The sequence below is a fragment of the Cuculus canorus genome, chromosome 5 (genome assembly GCF_017976375.1).
Source record: "Cuculus canorus isolate bCucCan1 chromosome 5, bCucCan1.pri, whole genome shotgun sequence".
Taxonomy (NCBI): domain Eukaryota; kingdom Metazoa; phylum Chordata; class Aves; order Cuculiformes; family Cuculidae; genus Cuculus; species Cuculus canorus.
This window is the reverse complement of record NC_071405.1, coordinates 19,677,415-19,687,959: the sequence shown is the minus strand read 5'-3', so window position 1 is coordinate 19,687,959 and position 10,545 is coordinate 19,677,415. Positions and strand designations below refer to the sequence as shown.

General features: G+C 40.0%; 1 protein-coding gene across 2 annotated transcripts in view; it reads left to right on the top strand.

The window, feature by feature from the left end:
• Positions 1 to 6,331: 6,331 nt before the first annotated feature.
• STON2 (stonin 2) overlaps positions 6,332 to 10,545 on the top strand; it is an 84,002-nt gene continuing 79,788 nt past the window's right edge. The window contains exon 1 of one of the 2 annotated variants that reach the window (XM_054067414.1): positions 6,332 to 6,429. The gene's annotated coding sequence lies outside the window, so the exon portion shown is untranslated. The other variant, XM_054067412.1, reaches the window with a different exon arrangement.

Below are 10,545 nucleotides of genomic sequence, written 5' to 3'. Positions count from 1 at the left end.
TTGTTGCCAAAAAAAAAAACAAAAAAAAACAAAAGAAATGAAAGAATGTAAATTACTTCTAATCTAAATTAAGGAAGGGCAGTGTACCATCTATCCAGGTAATGAGTATTTTTAATGTCTAGTCTTCATTGTCATTTTCAGAGAGAAAATAAGAGGGAGATGGATTTAAGTTCAACTTTTGCAAAGTTAGGTCCAGATTTTCTTAGACTACTAATACTTCCCACTGAAGCAAGTGAAAATGTTTTAGCAACATGGTGATAAAGGGTTCTTATAAAATTACTTTTTACTGAGATTATCTAGTGAAATATTGAGCTATGCAAATAACTTTAAATCTGTATTTTACAATATTTTTGCGGTGTTTGGTTTGGTCTAATCTTACTTTAAAACTTTCGAAGGGTCTAGATTTACCAAATTCTATTAATGGCCTTTAGGTGCTTCTAAACAAGTTTTTTTTTACTTAGAAAGTTTCTCCAAATCTATTCCAACACAATTTGAGGGAAAAGTTTACTGGCATTAGTAGTATTAAGATGGAGGGAGGGTGGGGGCAAATACACATGTGTATTGCTTTGGTAGTTTTTAACATCAGCTATAACAATGACGTGGCGTGTTCAGCTTAAGGCTCATAACTTTGGATTATAAAAGGATACTTCTTGGAGAATTAGTTTGGCTTTGAATTCAAAGGCTAAAGGCCTGTAAATCTACAATGTTTTGAGTTTCCAGTAGCTGATTACTTCATTACTGATACTGTGAGATCAATGGGAATTGAGTTATTCTTTTTCAGGTTATATTTAGTTTGGTCTCTGGTCTCATCACATCTATTATAGGACTGGATGGTCCATTGGGAAGTATAGCCACACCAAAAACATGTAACATTTATTGTGGACATCCAAACTGTAATGCTAAATGTTCATCTAACTGGATAATGAAAGTATTTCATACCTTTTACAAATAATTTTGAGTCTAACTTGATTGTTGAAATCTGGGAAACATTGCATAGAAGGGAGGTGACTGTAGTAAGAGAATTCAGACCCAGTGAGATTAAATGTGGTGACTCACTTGCATGCAGCTTGTGCTGGCTTTTTCTGCCACTTTGTGAAACAAACAGCTTTAGGGAGTTTCTGACTAGAAGTCTGATCTTTTACTCCATTGAAGGCAAAGGGTGCAAGTAGGAACTTGAAACAGAGCAAGAAAGAAGTTTCTTCATTAATGTAGTATCTCTCAACTAACAAACGTTTAAGCAAATACTGTACGGTAACTATGTTTGTCTACTCTGGTATCTTGCATATTCAGTGAAAAGCTCCATAGAGGTATAAAGATATTTAAATTTTTTTTCACATATAAAATTTCTTTGTTACTGTTTTGGTTTTGGACCTAATTATTACGTTTGAATTTACAAGCCCCAAAAAGTTTGCTCTTTGCTACATTTGTCATTCTTAGTTCAGCTCCAACGAGATTAGATTGATAGGAAATACTTTGAAATATTTCTTGTGATGCTAGTTCAGCATCATAAACACAGCTCTCTTATTAGACTAAACAGTTTGCAAATAATCCTTTGGCTGAAAAGGGAAAAACTCCATGGTGAACACTGAAAATGAACAGAAAAGTAAACTAAAAATACGTCTCCCATTTCTAACATTTCAAATTTAGTGTCTCATTAGCCGTCTCTTTGGTACTGTCAAAGGTGCTAGAACAAAAGAGACGCTGTCAATTTAAAATAAGATTCCTTATCTAAACACAACAAATAAAATACTCATTTCCACTGTATCCTCAAGATTCTAGATGCCAAATCATAAAGACTTTCTTGCAGCTATGGAAAAGGAAGTTTTCAAATTTACACATGCAGGCATCTTTGATAAGTCTTTAACTCTCCCTGTGCTTCTCATATTAAGCATTTTATGCTTCCAAATCCCACACATAACACTCCTAGCATTGCTATTCTACAAACTCTTCACTTGCTTGATATCACAGGGCGAATGTCTTCTGCAGCTACTGATTACTTTTGTTTGATGTTAAGTGGCAAAACAAAGTGCCAAGACACGTGAGCAATTTCTTTCCTTGGGGAAAATGCCTGGCCTTTGAATGGGAAATGAAGGTGATACTCTATCATGCTGGAAACAGGTCTTTTCTTCTAGAGCTATTGGTTTAAACTAATCTTGCCATAACTTAGACATACAGTTACAACAATCTCCTCTGAAGTGATCTTTCAGGCTGCCTGTGTCACCTGAAAAAAAAAAAAAGACTGCTCATGTGCATCCACATGCATACAAGGTAAGGAAACTAAGAAAGTCAATCTTCTGGCATAACACATTTATTTTCTCTTGCTGCTTTGTCATGTTCAATCTCAACCATGGGCTGAGGAGCACACATGAACGAGCACTCCTGTGAGGCTGGGACTTTGTGATATGGTATAAAGAAATATGTACTGACGATGGACGCAGGTCCTGATGGGTAAAAAACTCTGGAAGTTTTTCTAGATGTTTCTGAATAGGCCTCTGTGGGATACCACTAACAGTTAAATCACCATTTCTTGCTTCATTTAATGCAATGAAATATATTTTAATTCTGCTGATGAATTCGGTAAATCTGCAGTGCAGCTTGCATGAGAATTCATTATTTATATAGGAATAAAATAGCATAATTAAGTTTCCCCAGATGTAATGAATATTAATTTCATCTTTAATAAAATATTAACATCAGAACCTCTGTCAAGTTGAAAGAACAAAGTCAGGTGATGTGTATATTCAAAATAAACTTGGAATTGGGACATTCATAGGCTTTAGTTATTTGGTACATCTGTTATAGTTATGATATTATGAGCCCTTACCTGTAGAATCTCATCATAAATACATTTTCAAGATAGATCAGACTCCTGTATTTTTATGGTTAATATGCAACATTATGTTATAGTCTAGAAAATGGAAAGACATAATTTTTATTCTTCAAACCGAAACTATTTGATGTTGGGATATCATACTCTCTGGAGCATGTTTGATTGTGGGTTTGTTTTTTCTTTCTCTCTCTGCTTTGAGGGGGGAAAAGACTTCATGTTCTAACTTCTCTTTCTATTGTGTGAATAGCAATCAAAAATTTAATGTATAATTACTCAAATTGAGTTAATTTCTTTTATGATTCTCTGTAGTAATAGAATATTGCAGTGGAAGGACCTACAACAACCATCTAGTCCTGACCACTTCAGGGCTGACCAAAAGCATTCTCTGAGGTCTGAATTCTGAGAAGACTCAGGAAACATAAGAACCTCTAATAAGTATGTTACCTGCTAGTCCTTCCATTCTTACTCGTGAAAGTGTTTTGGAACCCAAATGTAAATATTTCTTACAGGTCCAAATAGAATAATGGTATTAAATAGAGCTGTCTGTGTAGTAACAGTGTAATAACTTAGGTGGAATAAATGGTTTAGGAGAATCAAATGTTCTAAACTGTACTACCACCGCCCCAGATATTTTAAAGGATGTTGAATACAGGAACTCAACTTTACTTCATATTAGAAAAAGTAATTGGTGGTAGAGCAGCTTAAGCTTGTTAAGGAGAGGGGCAAGTGCTAAAAAATCAATACATTATATGCAAGCTTTTAATGATTTTTTAAATTTTTTTCCCTCAGCCTTTAAATATCTAAAGGTTATTAGTAAATACACTCGGGGGTGAAAAGGACAGCAAAGATGGAAAACATATTTCTGGTCCGAGTCTTAATTTGAAATTGATTAATGAGATTTCATGCTGTGTGCTTTAGGAACACAAGGTACGGCAACCACTGCCACTGTTGGACTACTTGTGACAGCATTTGTAGCTGACTTTGTGACTACAGGCTCTACTCTGTAATGACTGATCCTAATACTGCTAGTCAGAGAACAAATGAAGGAAAAATAAGAAATGAGGTCCAGGATTCAATCAAAACTAGGAAAAGAGTGACAGCCTTGGAGTTGTTTTCTAGTTAGGTTCTCCCCAGGCCAGTACATCAGAGGTCAATGATGTTACTCTGGATTCGGTTTTATTAAAGATGGAAAAGATAAAGGGAAACACCTAGGAAAATAATCTGTAGTTCCTTTGGCTCATAAAATAATTACAAGAAGAAACAAAGACACCAGTTGTACCTAAGAAGAACTATCCTGTGTCCTTGTTGTAGTTAACCTCTGCACATTTAAATGAGTATGGCTACAGCCTAAAATCTGTCTTGGCCTGTGAACATTATATGCAGCTAGGCGTATTTTTTTATGACTAGTTTTATTTGGGAAATCAGCATTTTATATTGCTGGGTAAGACTATGCATGATCTGCAAATACTGTTTGGGAATGTTTTGAGTGGTGTGTTATTTTCTCCCAGACACCTCTAGCCAGCACTCAGGCCAATGTTTTGGGCCAGAGGATATCCCCACTGTAGCAGAGGGGCTTTGGACGTTAGCATGCACCAATCATAAACCTTCAAACCTCTTTAAAATGCTGCTTCAAGACAAAATTGGGTGAACTAGATGCACAAATTGCCAAGCATAACACCAGTTATCATGGCAATCTTGCACTTTTGAGATTTTCCTAGTGTTTTACAAGAGCACTTTGAAAACTGTTAGCTCACCTGGAGAGGAGTTAAACTTGTTTTATTTTTATTTTTCTTTTTTTTTACAGTCAGTCCCAATGCTAATTAAGGGTGTTATCATAACGTTTAATGCAAATGTTAAGGTTGTTAGCATGTCTCCACTTGCAAACTTCCATTGTCTAGGAAGCTCTTTAGTGACTTGATGCTTCTTCAGCTCTCTGGAGTCTTCTCTGGATCTGCTAATGGGTGTTCAGGTACACATCTGTGCTGACATTTATTTCTGTAGTGCACATGTTCATTATCCGTAACTTGCCTTTCATTACAAGCTTTGAAATTGTTGTAGGGTTAGAAATTAAAGCCTCCATAAACATTTGCATATGTAAATTGTGATTGGAAATGGCAGAGGGCTTGGAACTAGATGATCTTTAAGGTCCCTTCCAACCCAAACTGTTCTATGATTCTATGAAATAAGATTAATACCTTACATTTATATTGTTAGGTCTGTATTACTCCTGTAACTAAACAACTTGAAAACAATTTTGTTTACAGACATTGCTGTTGACTTTTATTGGTCCTGACTACTGCATAACATGAGAATATTTGCTGGTCTGCAAAACTCATCGGGGTCTAACAGAAGAATTGAGACACCTATTAATTTGTATTGGAAGCAGGTACACAAAATCATCAGTTAAAAATAAATATTGCCATATTTAATCATGGCCATTGAAGGACTCCAAGCAGAATGATTGTTTTCTTTTTGTACTGCATTTTTTTTATGCAGTACTACTGCTTCTAGTGATAGGACGAGGGCCAATGGATACAAAATGGAGAGGAGCAGATTTAGACTAGACATAAGGAGGAATTTCTTCTCAATGAGGGTGGTGAGGCACTGGCACAGGCTGCCACGGGAAGTTGTTTATTATTTTTGACAGATGCTTACTTATAGAAGCTTGTATGATCGTCCTGTTTTCTTAGATATGGTTTTACTTAGGCCAGTTCCATATGACCTGGTTTGAAGTTTTCTATTACAAACTAATTGCTTCAAAGCCACTAAATCTCAGCACAGAATGCTAGGTCTTAAGTCATAGAATCATAGTATAGTTTGGGTTGGAAGGGACCTTAGGGATCATCCAGTTCCAACCCCCTGCCATGGGCAGGGACACCTCCCACCAGATCAGGCTGCTCAAGGCCCCATCCAACCTGGCCTTGAACACGTCCAGGGATGGGGCAGCCACAGTTTCCCTGGGCAACCTGTGCCAGTGTCTCACCACTCTCATGGTGAAGAAATCCTTCCTAATGCCCAAATCTGCCCCTCCCCAGTTTATACCCATTCCCCCGGTCCTATCACTACAAGCCTTTACGAATAGCCCCTCTCCAGCTTTCCTGTAGGCCCTTCAGGTACTGGAAGGTCGCTATAAGATCTCCTTGGAGCCTTCTCCAGGCTGAACAAGCCCAACTCTCTCAGCCTGTCCTCGTTGGGAAGGTGCTCCAGCCCTCCGATCATCTTTGTAGTCTCCTCTGGACCCGTTCCAACAGTAATACGCAGATGTTAAGGATCGAGGAGGCAGGTGGGACTAAAATAGTAGAATCATAGAATAGTCATAAGAATAGTTTTATGCACAGAATTATTCAAATTTATTTGTGCGTTTCTGTAAGGGGAGGCTGCCCGTCAGGCAGGACAGCGCCTTGACTTTGACCTGCGTTTAAAAAAGGCCGTGACCACACATAAACGACTGATTCCCGGGAGGAGGGCAGGCGCTCCCCGCACCCCCCGTCCCCCCCGCGCCTGGGGGCGGGGCGTGGCGCGCTGGCCTCTGCCCGGGGGCGGGGCCGCCCGCCGCCTGCCCTGGAGCGCCGGCAGCGCTGCCCGCCGCGCGGCTGCAGGTAGGAGCGGGGCGGGGAGGGAGGAGGCGCCGCGGGCAGCTGGGAACCGGGGCCGGGAGAGCCTGCGGCCGCCGCTCCGCCCGCCCCCCCGGCAGCCGAGCTGTGCTCCCGTCGGCACCGGCTCCCCTCGGTCCCTGCGCCCTCCTCGCGGGTGCTGGTGGCTGCCCTTTGCCTGGCGAGCGCTCCCCGCTGTTAGGGAGGGGATTCTGCTCCTCTGTTCCTCTCTTGTGAGACCTCATCGGGAGTACTGCGTCCAGTTCTGGAGTCCTCAACGTAAGAAGGATATAGAGCTGTTGGAACGGGTCCAGAGGAGGGCTACAAAGATGATCAGAGGGCTGGAGCACCTTCCCTACGAGGACAGGCTGAGACAACTGAGGCTGTTGAGCCTGGAGAAGGGAAGGCTCAGAGGAGAGCTTATAGCGACCTTCCAGTACCTGAAGGGGCTACAGGAAAGCTGGAGAGGGGCTGTTCACAAAGGCTTGTGGGGATAGGACCGGGGGAAATTGGTATGAACTGTAGAGGGGCAGATTTAGGCTAGGCATAAGGGAGAATTTCTCCACTATTGGAGTGCCGAGGCACTGGCACAGGTTGCCCAGGGAAGCTGTGGCTGCCCCGTCCCTGGAGGAGTTCAAGGCCAGGTTGGATGGGGTGTTTGGCAGCCTGATCTGGTGGGAGGTGTCCCTGCCCATGGCAGGGGGTTGGAACTAGATGATCTTTAAGGTCCCTTCCAACCCCAACTATTCTGTGATTCTCTGCAGTATCTCACGCCGTGTTTCTGTGTGAGGGCTGGCGGTTCATTACCCTGCACCTTGGAAGGGTTAATGAGTCGTTAACAGCAGCGTGTGGAAGCTGCTCGCATCCACCTACCCCTCAGCTGCTCTGTGCAATTACTCATGTTTTGGATTTTTCCTTTCTGGAGTCTACTGAATTGTGCTGCTTTAGAAATGTTTGGTTTTTTTTTTTTCTGTGGTTAAGATATTGAAAGGCAAAGAAAAATCACTGCTCATCTTTTTGTCGTCTCGTTTGAATACACTATGTAAATTATAGGCTAAAAAAGCTCAAATTACATATTTCCATGCAGAGTGAATTTTTGTGTTGATGCACGACTGGACAGCCCCTTCCTTCCACATTTGTCTAGTTCATGTGTTAAATATTCTTTGTGTACTGCAGCCCCACTGTTCGCTGTTGATTTCTAATTGTTTTGTTGGCTAATTCACTGTACTCAGACTGCACTCTTCTGGGTATTTTTTTTTTCCTATGGTTTAATCCTTTTTGAGATTCAATTCCTTCAGTGAGAAATAAGTGGGAAAAAAATGCTCGATTGATTGACTTTATCAGGCAATGATTTACAGCGCACATCTTCCCATACTTAGTTGCACCCTGGGAATTATCCCTATAATAACTTCATGGTATTTGTTTGAGGGCATTTTTAGAATTGTCAGTGCAAAATTTTGGCAAACCTTGGCATTTCTTTAGTTGTGAGTCTGCTCTGAAATCTTCTTGTTTTCTGTGAAATGTGCATTTTGTAAACTTACTAGATAAATTTCGAACTACAAGTTTATTGCTAAGTACTTATGTCCCCTAACTGGGGCACGCGATTCTCATTTATTTTTCTTTCTTTTTTCTGCCGACATGACTGAGATATACCTTGTGTTACACAGACAAGCAAGCTCTGGACTTTGCCTTAATATTTTCCAGATAAACCAGTTTATGTTAGTAAATGAAGTTTCTGTTATCACAGAGAAATTTACAAGAGTGTTTTTTCCCCATCTCCAGTGAGACATGTTACATGGGATTATGTAATGCATATGACTTCCCTAAATATTTCATTTCCAAATTACTCTCTTCTCCAAGAATTTTCAGATTTAATTGATAATAACATAGAGCAGTATTTGCTATAAATTATGTTTAATGTGTTATGTTGTGCTTTTGTCAGGTAGGTCTTTGACTTTTCTGTATAACATCAAATGCTTTTCACGATATTCCTGTGGAGATCTTGAGTAGAAAGCATGTAGTAATAATGCCCAAACAGATCTACCTTATTGTTTTCTTTGGGTATAAAAAATATAGCTGGAAACTTTAGTGATCACTGCTCTTTTATAGTTGAGGCTTTTAAATTACTTTTAAAATACCAGTGCTATCAAGAGCATGACAAAAGATGGATGTTTTTTCTCACAGTCTTTTTAATCTCAGTTCTGACTAGCTGTGCTCTCTTACCATTCATGTCCTTAATTATCTTTAAGGACTTGACAGCACACCTTGGTCTTTAACTGCAGATCTCTCCTTTACATGAGTTCCTTAGATCTCTCATTACATCCGTGGCACGATTGATACTCTGCTGTGTGGCTGGTTTAGATAACACTCCAAGGGACGCAAGGTAAAAAAACAACAGCTATATCTCAACAGCAGGCAACTCCCCATCTCCAGTCCTTGTTTGTGCTACCTTGCCAGCTATCTTGTTAAGAAATGACAGCTGGTACAGTTCCATGATTGAGAAACCCAGACTGTGTGTAGGTTAAACCATATTGTGAGTGGGCTAAATACATCATGTTTATAGAGTTCTTAATTTTCATATATCTGAAGTCTGGCATCAGCAAATGAAGATGAGAAATGGCATCTATGTGTTACAAATATCTCAAGATGTTCTGCTCTGCTCTACTCTGCAGGGCTTCTGTTGCCCCTGTTGTTGTAGAAATGGTGACTTTTTCAAGCAGTGAGGCAGTTGCCAAGGCAGCATCAGCTACAAGATTGTGGGTTGTGGATTCTCCTGCTCTGGCACTTTGTGCCTGGTAGTACCCTTCCTTCATGCAGCTTTTAACCCAAGTATTTGCAGTGAGGCTTTGTGCAAAGCATCTTTCATGATCTTTGCCATTATACGAGCAGAGTAAGTTAATTTTGAATTGTTGAAAGGTTTTATTCTTAAAGGCAGGCTGAAAGTAAAGGTTTTAGCCTTGAAAGCTTTGCAACAAGGTTAACTTTGTCTTTGAAAGTTGGAAAGCTAAAAAACATCAGCAGGAAATAAGATGTAGAACTGTAAGGATTCAAGTGGTGGTGCCGATCTTCTAATGTAGTCTTGGCCGTCTAAAAGTTGGATGTATCTAAGCTTGTCACTTCAGCTCACTGTGCATTCAGCTGGGAAAGGAGAGCCTTCAAAAAGCAGTTCTTAGGCAATTTGTCTAGTTGTTAGTTGCCTTACCAAAAAAAAAACCTCAAAATTCATGAAGTACTCAGTGGCAAAACCAAATTTTTTTCATCCTCTGATCTCTTAACACATTTTCTTTGGAGTCTGACCATGCTGAATGGTTTCTTAAAGGATTATGAGCTCTGCTAATGGATGTAATAACTTCACAAGTGGTTAACCTCAAGGAAGGAATGCCTGTCTTCATATGCATTGGCTATGAGCATGTGTTGTCTTCAGGACTGTGGCTGTAGTTGTGACTAGATGAATTTGAGTCCAGGAAGACACAGCTAGAAGCCTTGCAGCTCAGCTCATACATCTAGAAACATCTTTGCTCCTTGTAGATGGTGAAAGTTTTCCCAGAACATTAAATAGGGCCAGAAATCCATCTGAAGTCTATATAGATAAGGTTGCTTCCAAGAGTTAGGATTATGAATCACTTACTGACTTCAGTGATCAGTTTTCACTGTCTTTTAAATGTGCAAGTAAGGTGAATAATGTGGAATGGTTTATTTCTTTCAAAATATAATAGTTTGAAATTTCAGAGACTGAGATTGAAAAAACTGAGAAAATGCAGTCCTGTGGAGGTACTAGGGAACAGGCAGCAGGGTGCCAGCATTCCCTTCTTTTCTGAAAAACTACGGGTACAGATACATGCGTGCATTAGTTAGAGCAGTAATGCACTTTCAAAATGAACATCCTGATCATCTGTACCTACCACACTTCAGTTTGCATCTCAAAGCACATAAACTGGTATTGTTTGCTTTAAACTGGGTTAGAAGAACTCCAGGAGCTCATTGAATGTACTCCAAGTGCTGATGCAAATTTTGTCTACAGGACCAGAGATAATTGGAAGTAAGAGCCACAAAAAAAGTACTGTGAAAGCTATGCCCTTAATGCTAAGTATTTCACCCTACTGCTCTGCTCCTCTTGGTAGG